The sequence below is a fragment of the Delphinapterus leucas genome, chromosome 10, assembly GCF_059928025.1.
Source record: "Delphinapterus leucas isolate spDelLeu-1000000601 "Yukka" chromosome 10, BTC_Dleu_Yukka2, whole genome shotgun sequence".
Classification (NCBI taxonomy): Eukaryota; Metazoa; Chordata; class Mammalia; order Artiodactyla; family Monodontidae; genus Delphinapterus; species Delphinapterus leucas.
Window position 1 is genome coordinate 34,106,487 of NC_143138.1, and position 16,189 is coordinate 34,122,675.

The window sequence follows — 16,189 nt, forward strand, 5'->3', positions numbered from 1 at the left end:
GGTCGTTCCACTCTGCAGCATAAATCAAGGAGGAAAGGAGAATGGATGTGAGAGACAGTCCCTGGAGACCGCCCCGAGAGAGGCTGAGCGAGGAAAGCGGGAGGGGGAAAAGTTCTGCGGAGAATGGGCAAGAAGCGGGCCCAGGCGCTCGCCCTCCCCGCGCTTCCCGCCCGGCGGGTCCCTTCGCCGAGCAGCGGCGCCCCAGACTCAGGCGAGATCGTGCCTTTAACCCCAGCATCCTCCTCCCCAGGCTCCCAACACCTTTCTCTCCTTTCCCCCAACCCCCTAATTTAAATGGTCCTCATCTAAGCGCTCTTTGTGTGGACGGTGAAGCGCCTTACGCCCAGCCTCCTCAGGAGCAGATCAGTGCTCCCGCGCACACGCCAATTGCACTCGCAATCGCACACTTGTTACTCCCGCGCACAACCTCCGGGGCTCCCGGGGACGCCCTGCGGGGATCGGAATCCAACGTCCCGGAGCGGGCTGCTCTCCGCTGTCCTCGTGCCGAGCGACTCCGGCCCCGCGTCCTTTCTCCACGCAGCCCGCCTCCCCGGTCTCGATGACACTCACTACCATCGTCCTCCAGCCCCTCTGGCTCTCCGCTTTCCACCAGCCGCTGGGGGAGCGCGATGCTCCAGGCCGGTGTTTCCCTGCGCGCTGTCCTGTGACCCCAACCGGGGTCCTGGGCCGGAACCGAGGCACAAGTCCCGGGCAACCTGGCTCTCAGGGAAAGGGGGACCAGTGTGGGGCAGTTCGGTATGGGGGAGGGGGAGAGGGGGTTAGCTCTCCCTTCTTTCTTCGAGCTCCAGGCCCAGAGGGCTGAAAGTGGGGCAGGGCACAGTGCAGAAGGACCGCAGCCCGAAGCGCCCCTGTGGACCCTGGAGCGCTTTGCTCTCCGCTGGCACAATGGGTACCCGCTGCTCCAAGAACGCGAAGAGAGCAAGAAGGAGGATGGACTGGACGGCACCCACAGTCGGAGCTTTGGGCCTGCATCAGATTTATTTCCCACTGCATTCTTTTTATGAAAATAACAATGACGTCTAAAGCCTGTACGGTAGGCACAAAATCGGCACACAATAATATATATTGAATTAAATTTACATAGAGCTGTTAACCATCATGATTCTTCCTGAGCCTCCACATTTTGTAGATTAATTCATTAAGTCATGCATTCATTCAACAAATATTTAGTGAGCTCCTACTAAGTGACAGAGAAACAGAATGCCAAGAGCCTGGCCCTCCCGGCACTTACATTCTCCTGGGACAGAAAGACAGTAAAAAACTCAGACACATAATACGACTGGGTATTAGGCTGGGTAGCCCTGTGTGCTGTGAAGGAAAGATTAAGGTGGGTTAGAGAGGGCCTCTCTGGGGAGAAGACAGAGACCTGAATGAAGTCAGGAAATGAGCCATGCAAACTTCTGGAGGGAGAGGGTCCAGGCAGAGGTACCTGCCAGTGCCGAGATGGAGAGTTGGAAAGTGCCTGGGGTGCAGCCTGACAGGGAGGGGAGAGGAAGGAAGTGAGATGGAAGGTCAGGCCTGGCTTTGTAGGTCTTGGAGGGGAGTTTGGGATTATATATACGTGGTGTGATTGGGGAGCCACATGAGAAGTTTTTTAAAAAAGGACTGACACAACTTGCGTTTTATAAAATTATAAACAAAGACAGAATTTAACTACCATGTCCATGGGTTCCAGGTTTGTGAGTTTCTTAACCCAGACCTCCAGCTTTGTCTTAGTCCGACATGTCAGAGATGCATGCCTAGGCAAGACTGCCCCAGAAGGAGCCCAGGAGACATCTTGAACGGTACTCCGTTCCTCCCACCCATACTTTTAGGAAGGTATCCAGAGTGGGGCAGTGGGTAGGGTCTCTAAATCTGCCAGCCCGGGAATCTGGGCTGTGGGCGAGGACTCCCGGGCCTCCGGCTTGAGGATTCCTGGCTCCCCACCCCACCTGTTGCCTCTGCTCTGCCTACCCTGGGCGTTTTCCGGGCTGTGGAGACTGCGAGGGCCACTCTGACGCGAGAAGGTAAGATCCGGTCTCTCCGCGACGCTCCAATTCCTCTGCTCCGGCTTCAGAAATCTTTCTCCCAGAGCGAGCGAGTCCGCCTTTGCGCACAGCCAGCACCGTGGTCCCACACCGCCTCCGGGTGGCCAACAGGGGTACTGCAGCCGGCGTCGGTATAGGGGTGCAGACCAGTAACCAGAGACCGCAGGGGGCGCCGGAACAGGCTTACTGATGGCCTACCAGGTGCCAGGTGTTGTGCAAGGCGCTTCGCTTACTCTATTTAACCATCAGAGTAACCCCGGGAGAGACAGCTAGCATTTCCCTCACTCTACAGTTAAGGAAATTGAGGCCAAGAGAGGCAGTGTGCTCTGTCTGAGAACATATAGCTAGTAAATGGCAGAGTGATTTACTCACTTTTGCACTGTCTCTTGGTGCACATAGGGTGTGTGAGAAGAGGCAAATATTGGCCTCCATCCTAGGAAGCTCTCCCTCCCTTTGGCCTTGTAGAATCAGCTAGAAAATGTCTTTAGCAGGTGCACTGAGCTTCCAGATCCGTCCCTGGGAATGTCCCAAGGTCTTTTCACCTTCTCCCTCCGAGCCCATTTCAGACGGGTCCATAGTGTGCAGGTTGAGATCAGTTCAGGCACAGCTGCACAACTCCGTCTTGCCTGCTGCATGACTGAGTGGTGGTCAGGGTGTCTATCCCCTCTCTGAGATTCAGGCTGGTCGAGCACCCTTGTCCCTCACGGGGAAGAGCAAGGTGCACTGAGTGGGGAGTTCTTGAACCTTAGCACGATGGAAGGGAAGGCAGAGGTTGACCACACTGAGCCCACTCAGTGCTCCTTTTCTATCTTGAGTCCCAAATTCGGGAGATCTCTGATTGGCATTGGGGGTCCCTCTTATCAGGGCCTGGGACTGCTCAGGCTGGTTTTGCACCTGCAACCGGTGGGGAGAGGACACCTGGGCAGAGAGAGGCTGCCGCTCCAGCGCGGACGTGGGCGCCGTTCTCCGTCCTCTGCTGCCCCCTGGTGGTCTAGGATATGGCTGCCGCCTCCAGCCTCCTGCCCACCCAGCGGAGCAACCTTCTCGTCTTCTCACCTTCTTGCCTGGACAAAAAAAGGCTCCTTCCCAGAAGCCAAAGGTATGCTGGGAGAGAGATGTGAAATTTCTGGGAAGGTTAGTCTGCACAACATCCCTGAGCTGCGTCCACATAACACCAGGATTATTAGCCCCAAAAAATGTTTAAGAAGAGGCTACGGTGCACTACCCTCACAGGGCTCACAGTTTAACAGAGAAGACAGACCCCAAATGACTCCTACTATCTTTATTATTATTAATTTTTTTTTAGCTTTTAACTTTATTTATTAAAACAATTCTTTTTTGGGGGGGGCACGCTGTGTGGCATGCGGGATCTTAGATCCCTGACCAGGGATTGAACCTGTGCTCCCTGCAGTGGAAACGGGGAGTCTTAACCACTGGACCACTAGCTAAGTCCCAGCTTTTAACTTTTTTTTTAAACATCTTTATTGGGGTACAATTGCTTTACAATGTTGTGTTAGTTTCCGCTGTATAACAAAGTGAATCAGCTATATGCGCATATATATCCCCATATCCCCTCCCTCTTGCATCTCCCTCCCACCCTCCGTATCCTACCCCTCTAGGGGGTCACAAAGCACTGAGCTGATACCACATGGAAGATGAGCCTCCAGAGAGGACACTGAGACTTCCTGCCACCAGGAGACTAAGCCAGGACCAGACACACACAGCCTTCCACTGCTGTCCTGGGGCAGGGGGAGGGGTGGAGAGAGCAAGGCTGCTGGGACCTCTGATGTCCTCACAATCCACTCACTTCAACAGTCATGAAAATATTGCCATCTTATTTTACCCAAGTGCATTTTATTGTAAAAATATTCAAACAACGCAGAACACGGAGTAAAATGTGAAAGTCCCCCTTCACACACACCCCCACCCCTACCCAGACTTAACTCCTGTTAGCACCATGAGGCAATCCTTACACACTCTCCCCTGTTTTTACACACACACACACACACACACAGTATCTATGGATATAGATTTATCTTCATTTTAACTCATATTAATGAGGTACTATGACTATATGTGTCACTCAGCAGCTTGACTTTTTTTTGCACCTAAATGTTTTGGTGAGCTGATCTATGTACATCAGTACACACAGATCTGCCTCATTCTTTCCAACCTGCTGCACAGTGCCCTGTACTAGTGAGGAAACATCACTTACTTAGCTCCTTTCCTTGTCAGGGTCAGTTGATTTATTTCTCAGTTTCATTATTATGTAAAATGTTGTGACACATAGCCTTTTATTTACCTCGCTGTGCACATGTGACTATGTTTTCTCATGTAGACCCCAGGAATGATTGAATTGTTTGCAGAAAGGGGATGCCTGTTTAATAGTTGATAAATCTGGACAAATTGATTTCCTAAAAGGATGCGCTAATTTATATGTCCGCCAACAGCTTTTGAGACTGCCCATTTTCTCACAACCTTATCACCACTGGAAATGACCAATATTTCAAATTCTTATTAATTTAATGGGTGCAAAAATGATCCCCTCTCTCAATTGTTTTAATTTGCATTTTCCTATTTACTAATAAAATTGATCCTGTCTTCTGTATAACTTTTCCATGGGTGTTTTTTGGATTGCAATTTCTGTCCTTTTTCTTTTTTTTTTTTTAATTTCTGTCCTTTTCTGTTTCTTCTGTAGAGTTGTTGCCCTACTTATAAAGTAATTCAGACCAGTAAATTTGCAGATCTAATTGGCTTTATTCAGGGGTTCATGAATTGTCAGCATTCCATCTAGAAGGGCACTCCAAGGAGTTGTACAGAATGGAAGGGTCGGGGGCAAGGGAGCTGTTAGCAAAAGAAAATAAAGTATTATCTTAAGTCCTGGGCATCTTTTTTGGGGGGAGGGGAGAAAGGGTTTTATCATGCAGACGGCCTCTTCTTCCTCTGAGGGATTAGCTCATTAGTGCTGACCATAACATTCCAGACTGGTTGACTGATTGTTCCTGGGGGAGGTTGAGACTGCAATTAGGTGCTAAGTCTAGGTTAGTTGTCATGGGCTTTAGCACAAGTGGTGCCATTTTGGGCCTGTGGTTTTTCTCTTTAACACCCTTTACTTACTGATTTTATGAGTTCCTTATACATTCTGTATATTTTTTGTTTTTGTTTTTTTTTAGATTTATTTATTTAGGCTGCGCCAGGTCTTCGATGTGGCATGCGGGATCTTTTAGTTGCGGCATGCAGACTCTTACTTGCAGCAGGCATGTGGGATCTAGTTCCCCGACCAGGGATCGAACCCGGGCCTCCTGCATTGGGAGTGCAGAGTCTTACCCACTGGACCACCAGGGAAGTCCCTGGATATTTATTTTTTGTATAACATATATTATTTTTCTATCCTGTCACTTTTTAAAGACAGTGTTTATAGCATCTTTTGTCATACGTAAGAATTGGTTTTCTAAGTAGAAAATCTGTAAGGCTTTTCCTCCCTGGCTTCTGTGTGGGGAGCTGTTTGCATGGAGGGGCCAGTCCTCTGTGGAAAGGGTGAGGGGCATTTCTCCTGGAAGCCTGATGCAAGCGGAGACCCATTTCCTCAGGGAAGGACTTCACTAGGGACACCGTGGGCGATTATGAAATTTTAGCAGCTGCAGGGAGCCCTGTGTTTCCCACCAGTGTGCCTGAGCTCGCCTCTCGGAGCCCAGTTAGGGCGACAGTGAAGCCAGACCTGGGCTGAGTGTGGGGAGGACATAGTCTTGCTGTATACCTGGGCCCAGGGACTGGCAGGTCACTGTGATTTGCTGAGACTCCCTCCTTTACCCCGTGAACAAAGAACAAAGAACTTTGCTCACCATCCAGTTCTGCAAGGGTTAAGTCATAACCCACTGCAGTGGCCCATGACTGTACCCTGAGAGGAATTCGGGGTGAAAACCAGCATAAGGCACAATGAGCTGTGGACAAACGGGCCCCTAGAGAGTTAGACGCGTATGCCAGGAAGAATTCCAATGACCCCAGATTCTTGCATCTTCCCGTTCACAGGAAAGCACTAAAATCATTAACTCAAAATATCCGTTCTTTGTGATAAGCAATGATCTTTTACCAAGATGTAAACTTGACTGCACATATACCCTGGCCCAAAAAAATCACATAGCTGGCTTCTCCTCTTCCTTCTTCGGAGCAGTTTCCTCAGGGCTGCTGAGCAACCGTCTCTCGGGCTACAGTCCTCAGTAAGTGTCCCTGAATAAAACTTAAACGCACAACTCTTATGTTGTGTGTTTTTCTTTAAGTTCAACAGCCCTTCTTCCCGGGGTAGGCATGGCCCTGCCCAGAGAAACCCTTCCCATTCCCTCGGACTTGGGTGTCTCTCCCCAGGAGCCTGGGATAGCTAAATGGCCTCAGGTCCAGAGGGCCCTCAGACTGGGGGAGGGGAGTGGCCTCCCATGTGCCACACTGAAACACACCTCCTGGCTGGCCCGCCGGCCACAGGGCCTCGTCTCTCTGGCCCACCCCTTCCATCTCCTACCATCTCTCCCACCCTCCCCCTCAACCCCTCATCTGAAGTCAAGGGCACGTGCAGGCCAGGTGGAGGTGGTGTTAGCAGAAGGGGTCCTCCCAGCCAATCCGCCCCCTGCCCTGAGCCCTTGGGTGGGGTTGGAGGGTCTGAGGAATGATGTGGTCCCTGGGGAAGGGGCCTGATTCATCAGGGCTCCCCCAGCACCTTTGAGAAGAAAGAATTGAGAAGGATAAAGGCCTCCTTAAGAAAGTGGGAGGCCTGGGGTGATGGGCTCTAAGGGCACAGGGGAGAAAGGAAGCAGAGCCAGGAGAAGCCCCTGTCCCCCAGGTGCACAGAACATCTCTGGGCCCTTAGAGACCTCAGCTCTGGCCGCCCTACCCCACCCCACGGCAGCCACAGGAAACTGTTGTGCTCTTGGCTCTCCTTGCCCAGCTACCCCTCCCCCCATTCAGGTGGGGCAGGGATGGGGTGGGCAGGCAGGGGAGGAGTTGAGAAGTCCCCGGAGGACACTGTGGTCATCTCAAGGCTGTCCACTCTCCCCCGCCCCCGGCACTTTCTACACGGTGTCTCTCATTTCCTGGGTTCTGGTTTTATCCCCCCCACCCCCCAAAAGTTGGGCTAAAGACAGCTGACAAGGTCAGAGCATCATTTGGATCCTGACCACTGTCCTAAGCCCCATTGGACCTCAGAGGCCTCACGCTCAGGTCTAACTGGTGGGTCAGTGATGTGTTTCCACCCTGGGAGGTTTTGTGGGTACTGGAGGGGAGAAAAGAGCTGGGAGCAAAGGAGGGGGGGCGTGCTGAGCAGGGGTCCCCAGGGGGGCTGGGGCTGGCTCAGGAGGAAGGCTGGGAGTAGGGGAGAGGCAGTCTGGGTGCTGGGGGTACCACTGAACCTCAGCTACCCCGCCAGAGGACATGAGGTTGGTGAAATGCTGCTTGAAAAAATAAGTAGACGAAAGAATCTAACCTACTTTCCTTTAATGAATCTGAGGATTTTTAGAATCAGGAAAACATTGGTGTTTATATGTAATTGACAAAGAAGAGAGCAAAAAACCAAAAAACCTAGTGAGGTAGGTGCAATTCGAGGTGTGGCCATTGCAGACAGCAGCCGACCAGTGCCGAGTTCAGGGCTTCACTGAAACGGGGCACGTTGCTAGGACTGTGGCTGTGATGGTGACTGCATTTACGGCCATCATCTGTTGACACCAGGTGGGCCTCCCCAGCTGTGCCAGTCATCGGGCCTGTCCGGGGGCACAGATGAGGCTGGAAGCCCATGAGGTGCTGCCTGGGTAACCCCCTAAGAAGGGGGTGCAGTTTTCTAATCAGCAGGCCCAGAGAGGTGCCTTTTTGTAACCTCCCCACAGGAAGGGGGGACCATTTGTCTTATTTCCAGAGAGGAGCACGATGTGCCTGCCATTGGCACTGTCATCGGAGCTCAGGGCCCAGATATGCCACTCTGTTTCTTTATTTTTAACTCACTGTATTTTTTATGAGGAAGTATTTAAAAATAAATTGCAGATATCCTGACATTTCACCTTTAAATAATTCAGTAGGCATCTCTAAAAAAAAGAGCTTCTTGCTACATAGGAAATTAATATTATCACAGCCAATGCAATTAAAAATCATTTCTTAATAGCCTGCGTTCACTAGTCCGTATTCAGATTTCCCCAGTAAACTGAGCACTTTAACCTTGACCAGGAACCCATCTGCTTGAGATCTCTGGCTTCTCCAGAATCCCCTGCCTGGGGTCTGGAGCAGAACCTGGTCCCCAGAGGAGCCCAGAAAGAAGGCAGAGAACTGGAAAGAGGAAGTGAAAGACTGGGGTTTCTGAGGAAAAGACCCCAAACCTGGGAGCCCAAGGACACCAGCATATTGCCAGACTCTTAGAGGTGAGTGTCAATGGAATGGGGGCTTTGGCACCTTCCTGGGACTATGTACCCTCTCCAGGAAACTGTTAAAAGAAAAAGACATATTACAATGTTTAAGAGTTTATTTGAACAAAAACAAATTTGAATTGGGCAGCATCCAATCTAGCAGATAAAGAAGAGCTCTGAGCTTTTCATAAAATGAAAGACTTTTATAGGGGAGTGGAAACAAAGAAGTTATACTGGCAAAAAAGCAGGCTGGTTATTGCAAAGTTGCTTTCCTTTAGGGGATGGCAGGGGTCTATCAGGCAGAGACCTTAACTAGGGGTGATCAGGTGATTCCTGATGGACTGGCTTAAGATTTCATTTCTGGGAGAGCTGAAACCGTAGATTAAGTTTTGGTTTGGTGACGTGGGGCTTAGCATAAGTGACTCCATTTTGGGTCTGTTGTCTTGTTTTAACAGAGCTCATGTGAAGTCATGGCTATTCTGACTCATCTTCATCCCCTCCCTTTTCTAGAGAAAGAAACAGAGGTTCAGAGAGGGGCAGTGACCTACCCAAGCCCACACAGGGAGAAACTAACCCGGGTCTTGGTTCCAAGCCTTGTTTACCCTGGACCCCTCCACTCACTGGGCTTATGTGCAGAGCCCTTCCCCGCTTCCAACAGCACCCAAGGGGCTCCCAGGCTTCCGGTTGGCCCACAAGAGAACTGAGGATCTGAAAGGGTGATGATGGAAAAACAGAGGGCAAAGTGGAGAAGGTGGCCCCCTAGAGATCAAAGGTGGGAATACAGGGCAGAGTTTTAGAGCTTGAAGGAAATGTAGGAAAAAATATATATTCACATAATTTTATAATCTACAAGGCTTGTTCATTTGCACTGTTTATCTTAATCCTCGCAACAGTGTGGAGGTAATATGCATCTCCCTACGGGTGAGGAAACAGGTCCAGAGAAGGTCAGTGACCTGCTGAAAGTGGCAGGTGGCTTTATTGGCGTCCGAGACTCCTGAGTTCCATCAGGATTTTCCATTGCGGCTCCCCCTGCAGTCAGAACAGGAAGCCAGGAGGGGGTCACGGGCTGCTGCAGAATGGCGCACAGCCGCAGAGGCAACCCCGTCCCCATCCAATCGTATATCAGGTTGGTGGCCCCAGCCTCCTGGTGAGGAGGAAGGCTGCCCCTGGCTGCTGCTGACCAGAAAGGGGTATCGGTGAGGATGCGTGTGCTTTGGGCCCAGGATGGTCAGTTTCTCACCCTGATTCTTTCCTATGTCCCCTCTGCTATCCACAGAGAAGAGGAGCTGACTTCCTGTAGGTCTGCAAGTTCACCGTCTGCCCACACATTACCTGTCCCTCCAGCTGAGAACAGCTCTTTTGTCTCTGCTGTGTCACAGGCCAGTCCTCTCTCTGCTATACCTCACTCTCTCTAAAGCTCCGCATTTGTTCTGATGCTTCATGAATAGATGATCCTACTTAGTAATCCAAGTAGCTTGGCAATGTGGATGTTTTCAGTTCTGTTTCTAAGCAATGAGGAGATTGGAGGTAGAGACCGTAAGAACGTAGACCAGGTTCACTTAGCCAGTAGGTGAGGAGGAAAGGGGTCCCTGTCACGTGGTGGCAAAAAGTTTGCCAGCACCGCCACCTGCAGTAATGTGGAAAGTGGAAAATGTACCTGATGAACTGGGTGGTATAGCTGAGATCTCCAGGCAAAGTGTTGAGGGAGCTGCCTCGTTTTTCCTGTGGCTTATTATGAAATGTGAGAGGAGAGAGAGAAACTACAGGCAGGGCTATTAAATGTGAAGGGAGCTGGGACTTGATGGCTTCGAAAATTCTCAGCCTCTCCAAACAGTAAATGTTACTAAAATCAAATCCAGAGCACTCTCAGGAAAATATGGTCTAAAGATGAAACAAAGGGTATGATTGTAAAATCCTTTGTGAAGACCTCAGAAAGATCAATGATAGTGCCTCAGACCGAAGGCCCTTAATGAGTTTAAGGGCATGTGCCTCACAGATTCTTTCAATCAAACATGAGGTCTTCTAAGAAGCTTAAAGACAGTATGGAGGTTTCTAAAAAACTAAAAATAAAACTGCCCTATGACCCAGCAATTCCACCCCTGGGTATATATCTGAAAAAAACAAAAACACTAATTTGAAAAGATACATGTGCCCCAATGTTCATAGCAGCAGTATTTAGAATTGCCAAGATATGGAAGCAACCTAAGTGTCCATCAACAAATGGACAGATATATACATATATATACACATACATAAAATGGGATACTACTCAGCCATAAAAAAGAATGAATTTTACCATTTGCAACATGGATGGACTTGGAGGGCATTAGGCTAAGTGAAATAAGTCAGACAGAGAAAGACAAATACTGTATAACATCACTTATATGTGGAATCTGAAAAACACAACAAACTAGTGAATATGACAAAAAAGCAAAGTCACAGATATAGAGAACAAACTAGTGTATACCAGAGGGGAGAGGGAAGGGAGGAGGGGCAACATAGGGGTAGGAGAGTAAGAGGTACAAATTATTCTGTACAAAATAAGCTACAAGGATATTGCACGACACAGGGGATACAGCCAATATTTTACAATAACTATAAATGGAGCATAACCTTTAAATATTGTGAATCACTATATTGTACACCTGTAACTTATATAATATTGTTCATCAACTATACTTCAATTAAAAAAAGAAAGAAAAGCACTATTCCTCAGCAGAGGAAGCCCAAGGTACGGAAGAGATCTTATCTTGAAGAGATTTGAGGGGTGGCTTTTGTCTAATTGAGTGAATCCCAGTAAGATACACAGGAGACCCACACTTTTTTTTTTTTTTTTTTTTTTTAGGAGAATAACATTCACAGAACACTGCCAGCTTGGACTGAAAGGCACGAGGGAGCATAACATTTAAAAAGTCCTTTGTGAAGTTATACAATACAGATTGCCAACAAACACATGAAAGAATGCTCAACATCACTAATTAGAGAAATGCAAATCAAAACTACAGTGAGGTATCACCTCACACCAGTCAGAATGGCCATGATCAAAAAATCTACAAACAATAAATACTGGAGAGGGTGTGGAGAAAAGGAAACCCTCTTGCACAGTTGGTGGGAATGTAAATTGATACAGCCACTATGTAGAACAGTAGGGAGGTTCCTTAAAAAACTACAGATAGAACTACCATACAACCCAGCAATCCCACCACTGGGCATATACCCTGAGAAAACCATAATTCAAAAAGAGTCATGTACCAAAATGTTCATTGCAGCTCTATTTACAATAACCAGGACATGGAAGCAACTAAGTGTCCATCAGCAGATGAGTGGATAAAGAAGATGTGGCACATATATACAATGGAATATTACTCAGCCATAAAAAGAAACGGAATTGAGTTATTTGTAGTGAGGTGGAAGGACCTAGAGTCTGTCATACAGAGTGAAGTAAGTCAGAAAGAGAAAAACAAACATCATATGCTAACACATATATACGGAATCTAAAAAAAAATAATGGTTATGGGGCTTCCCTGGTGGCGCAGTGGTTGAGAGTCCGCCTGCCGATGCAGGGGACACGGGTTCGTGCCCCGGTCCGGGAAGATCCCACATGCCGCGGAGCGGCTGGGCCCGTAAGCCATGGCCGCTGAGCCTGCGTGTCCGGAGCCTGTGCTCTGCAATGGGAGAGGCCCCAACAGTGAGAGGCCCGCATACCGCAAAAAAAAAAAAAAAAAAGATTCTCACACCCAGTGTCGGCGAGGGTGTGGGGAAGAACCTATTATCTATGTTTATAGTGGCATATAAGTTGTTCAGCAGTTTTGAAGGTGAATAGGAAGGATCTATGAAGTTTAATGTGCATATTCTTTGGCTTGCCGATTCTACTTCTGGGTCTTCATCCCTGAGAAATACACACATGCGCGCGCACACACACACACACACACACACACACACGGGCACAGAAGGACCTGGACAAAGATGTTCATCACACATTGTTTGTAATTGTGAGCCCCTGTCGAGGGTTTAGCTAAACTCCCTGGTGGTCTTGCTGCCTGGACACCCATGTTGTTTGGCCAGGAGGCCTGTAGGGGCCTTAAACTGACGCCAGCCCCTCCTAGAAAGCAGTCCACAGAGTCACAAACAAACCTAAGCTCCCCATCTGACTTCCCTAATAGCCCTGTGGTCAAGAGCCTCCCCTGCAGCCCTGGGCCTTCCCTTTACCAAAACCCCACTCATTTTGGTTCAGGCTCAGCCTGGGTGCCCCAAAGCACTCCATCCACAGACCCTAATAAAGGCTTGGGCCCCAAGGTCTGTGCTCTGCCTTGACCTCCCTGTGTGGCCCCTCGAGGCACCTGTGAGTGATAACTTCTCTATTTCAATTTCCCTTGTGGCCTTTTGTTGAACACTAACTCACTATCCAGCATCCTTAACAACTGTTAATTTAACAAAGTCACAGCAGCCCCATGGGGCAGTAATAAGATAACCTGTGGTGCACCTCTTCCATTTGGTACCACAGAGCAGTTCAAAAAGAATGGGGTTCACCTTAGATGTGAACATAGCTCCATCTCTAAACCTCGTGTTGGATTTAATGGTTGTTGCAGAATGGCATGGATAGTATAATTCCATGTCTGTAAAGTAGAATCAACTCAGACTGTATATTTATTTGCTCATGCAAGCCTGTAGCTGCAGAAACTCAGAAATTGTCTGGAAAGCTACACATTCATCAAACAATGGGGGTACCTTTTGAGGGAAGGAGCTTTGTTAGTGTTGGGGGAAGGAGTGGAGAAGGGAACTTTATCTGTTTACTACTGTGGTGCTTGTTTTTAAGAAAGAATCTTTATGTACATGGGGACTTCCCTGGTGGTGCAGTGGTTGAGGATCCACCTGCCAATGCAGGGGACATAGGTTCGATCCCTGGTCCGGGAAGATCCCACATGCCACAGAGCAAGTAAGCCCGTGCGCCACAACTACTGAGCCTGCGCTCTAGAGTCTGTGCTCTAGAGCCTATGAGCCACAACTACAGAGCCAGCGTGCTGCAACGACTGAAGCCCGCACACCTAGAGCCCATGCTCTGCAACAAGAGAAGCCACTGCAATGAGAAGCCCGTGCGCTGCAACGAAGAGTAGCCCCCGCTGGCTGCAACTAGAGAAAGTCCACACGCGGCAACGAAGACCCAACGCAGCCAAAAAAAAAAAAGGAATCTTTATGTACATAATTTCATATGTTGCTGTGTAATGAAGATAATGTTTTACATGTTATATTTTAAATGGTAAAGGAGGTGGGACGGGGAAAATGGGCATTTGCCGAGGACCCAGGAGCCTGTGCTCCCGGAGGCCAGTGCAGGAGGGGTGGGTGGTGACAGCCCCAGGGCAGGACACCCCACCGAGGTGAGAGGCTTGTCTGAAAGTCCAAGAAGAAGGTATAAATTGAACAACAGCACAGGAGAACCAGTGAGAACACAGTGCTCAGGAGATAGCCAGCAGAGAGGGGCTTTAGACAAACTTGAGACCAGGAAGTGTCATGGGGACTGGAGCCCTTGATGACCAGAAGAGGGGCTGGTGAAGGGCATGGTCAGTAGTGATGGGGTTCAGGGCAGGCCACCCCAAAATATGCCACTTTGGTATGATCATTTTGAATGAAAGTTACTTGGGAAACAGCTGGTACAAGAACACTCTGACTGGCCTTTGTCTCCCTGAAAGCAGGAAATTAATCTCCCATGTAAAGGTACCCTCCCTGTAGCAGGAGGATAGGAAGCATGCTTATTGCTAGAGACAGGGAGTTCAAGGCTGAGAAAGCTGTAGAAACAAACTTTGTTACTTCTTCATTATTTGCAACCTCAAGCCCAAACCCCTTTGTTTTGTCAAACCTTCACAACTAATTGTTTCTTTGTCTAAAAGGTATAAAAGCTGCCTGCTTTGGTTGCTTCTTTGAACCTCATGTCTTTGGAGTTCCCATAGGTATGAAATCAAATTTGATTGTTTTCTCTTGTTGATCTGGCTTCTGTCAATTTAATTATTAGATCAGCCAAAAAGAACCTATAGGCCCTGCCCCAGGCCCTGGGGAATCTTTCCAAGTACCTTCAAGAGCCTCTGACTTGAGCCTGGCCTTGTCCCGAGTCCTCAGGTGCGTCCTGTGCTGTCCAGGTATCCTGAGTGAGAGGAGGTGACAGCGGGGGCATGGGGGGCACAAGGTCCACAATCTGGGACCAGAGGGGACAGTGCCCCTCAGCAGACGGCAGCCTGAGAGAGAGAGAGAGAGGGAAGAGTGAGGAGTGAAAGCCTGAGCTGGTGTTAAGCTAACCATGCCAGAGTGACCGTCCCTTATTCTGCCTGTGCCAGGCTTGTCTTGGTGGTTTCACAGACAAGGAACTCACATGCTTGTTGGAGTCAAAGTCACGGGCAATTTTGGTTTTCTAAATGACTGCTCAGGGTTCCCCACGCAAATGGTTTAAACCCTTGCAATGGTCAAGATGGAAAAATTTTTAAAAAAACAAATAAAATTCTCTAATTAAAGAAAAAACCCCTTCAAGTACTTGTATGTTCCTCTGTCGTAGAATATTGGAAAACTTTGATAAATATGCAATTTGAATCAATTGTGTTACAGCTTCAGTTCTGTCCCAATTTGTGTCGAACTTCAAAACTGCTTTCAAATACTCAGTTTCCTTAAGGAAAACTTTTTCAGTTTCTAGAATCCTTTTTCCGGTCTTCCCAGTTTCTGGAATCCTTGCTGCATTGCCCAGGTCTTATCTCCTTCCACCTGGTTGACAGCAAGAGTCACCCAACTGGACTCCCTCCCTGCAGTGTGGGCTGTACCTCCTGTACCTGGTCTCTGGAGGTCACAGAATTAATGGTGAGCTTTAGAAGGAGCATGGAGGAGTGGAAAGAGCCCTGACTCAGACTGATCGTGTGTGTGTGTGTGTGTGTGTTTGTGGGTGGAGAGGTATTGAGAAGATCTGGTCCTGAGCCCACTCCTCTGTGGGGGACCAGAGCAGAGGGCCCCAGGCAGGAAGACTCCAGAAAAAAAACATCTAAGGGAAGGCCACTGGAAGTCTAGCCAGAGCTATGGACCTCACGGACTTGATGGGAGAGAAAGTGTAATATTCCTATTTTACAGACAGGGAAATTGAGTCCCCTCTGTCCCTGCAGCCTTACTAAGAGGGAGGAGCGGCAGGTGGAGCTGCCTTTCCTCAGCCCTCCTGGGACTGCTGTGGCCTCAGCTTCTCCCAGATTCCTCTCGTGTCCTGAATCTTGGGGTTGGAGGAAGAAGTTACAGGTACTCCCTAAGCCAACAGAGTGGGTATGGGGGCCATCCTGGGCTGTTTCCTCTAACAGGGCCACAGACTATGCCACTCTTGGCAGTGACCCTGAGTGCCCCATTTCCCAGGCACCTCCCAGAGCCCAGTTCCCACAGAGCCACCTGCCCCCAGCTCCTCCTGGGGGAGCTGCACCTGTGAAGAGGAGATGGACCTCAGGATTGGGGACAGAGACTGATGTGGGGCATTCTCTCTCTGCAGCTTCCATTCGCAGAGATCACTCTGAGCTTCCAACAAAGGCCCAGATATTCAGCAGAGTCTGCACCCATGGGGGCTCTGAGACCTCGGCTCTGCATGAAGGATGCTCACCCCATTGACACCGGTGGGGAGACCACAGCTCAGAGAAATGGTGACTCCACCTTCCAAGCGCTCACAGTCTGTGGCGAAGGGAGGACCCCTTGTCACACAGCAAAGAGCAAGTCGGAAGGACAGAGGGCCACAGGGAGTAGGGTGTGGGGAGAAGG

General features: G+C 49.2%; 1 protein-coding gene across 1 annotated transcript in view; it reads right to left on the minus strand.

Annotated features, from left to right (window-relative positions):
- Window positions 1-8,147: 8,147 nt before the first annotated feature.
- Window positions 8,148-16,189, minus strand: part of LOC111178792 (adenylate cyclase type 10-like) — a 118,059-nt gene continuing 110,017 nt past the window's right edge. Inside the window, exons 38-39 of the mRNA XM_089918778.1 lie at window positions 14,491-14,652; window positions 8,148-9,454 (exon numbers count right to left, since the gene is read on the minus strand). The gene's annotated coding sequence lies outside the window, so the exon portion shown is untranslated. The remainder of the gene's footprint in view (window positions 9,455-14,490; window positions 14,653-16,189) is intronic.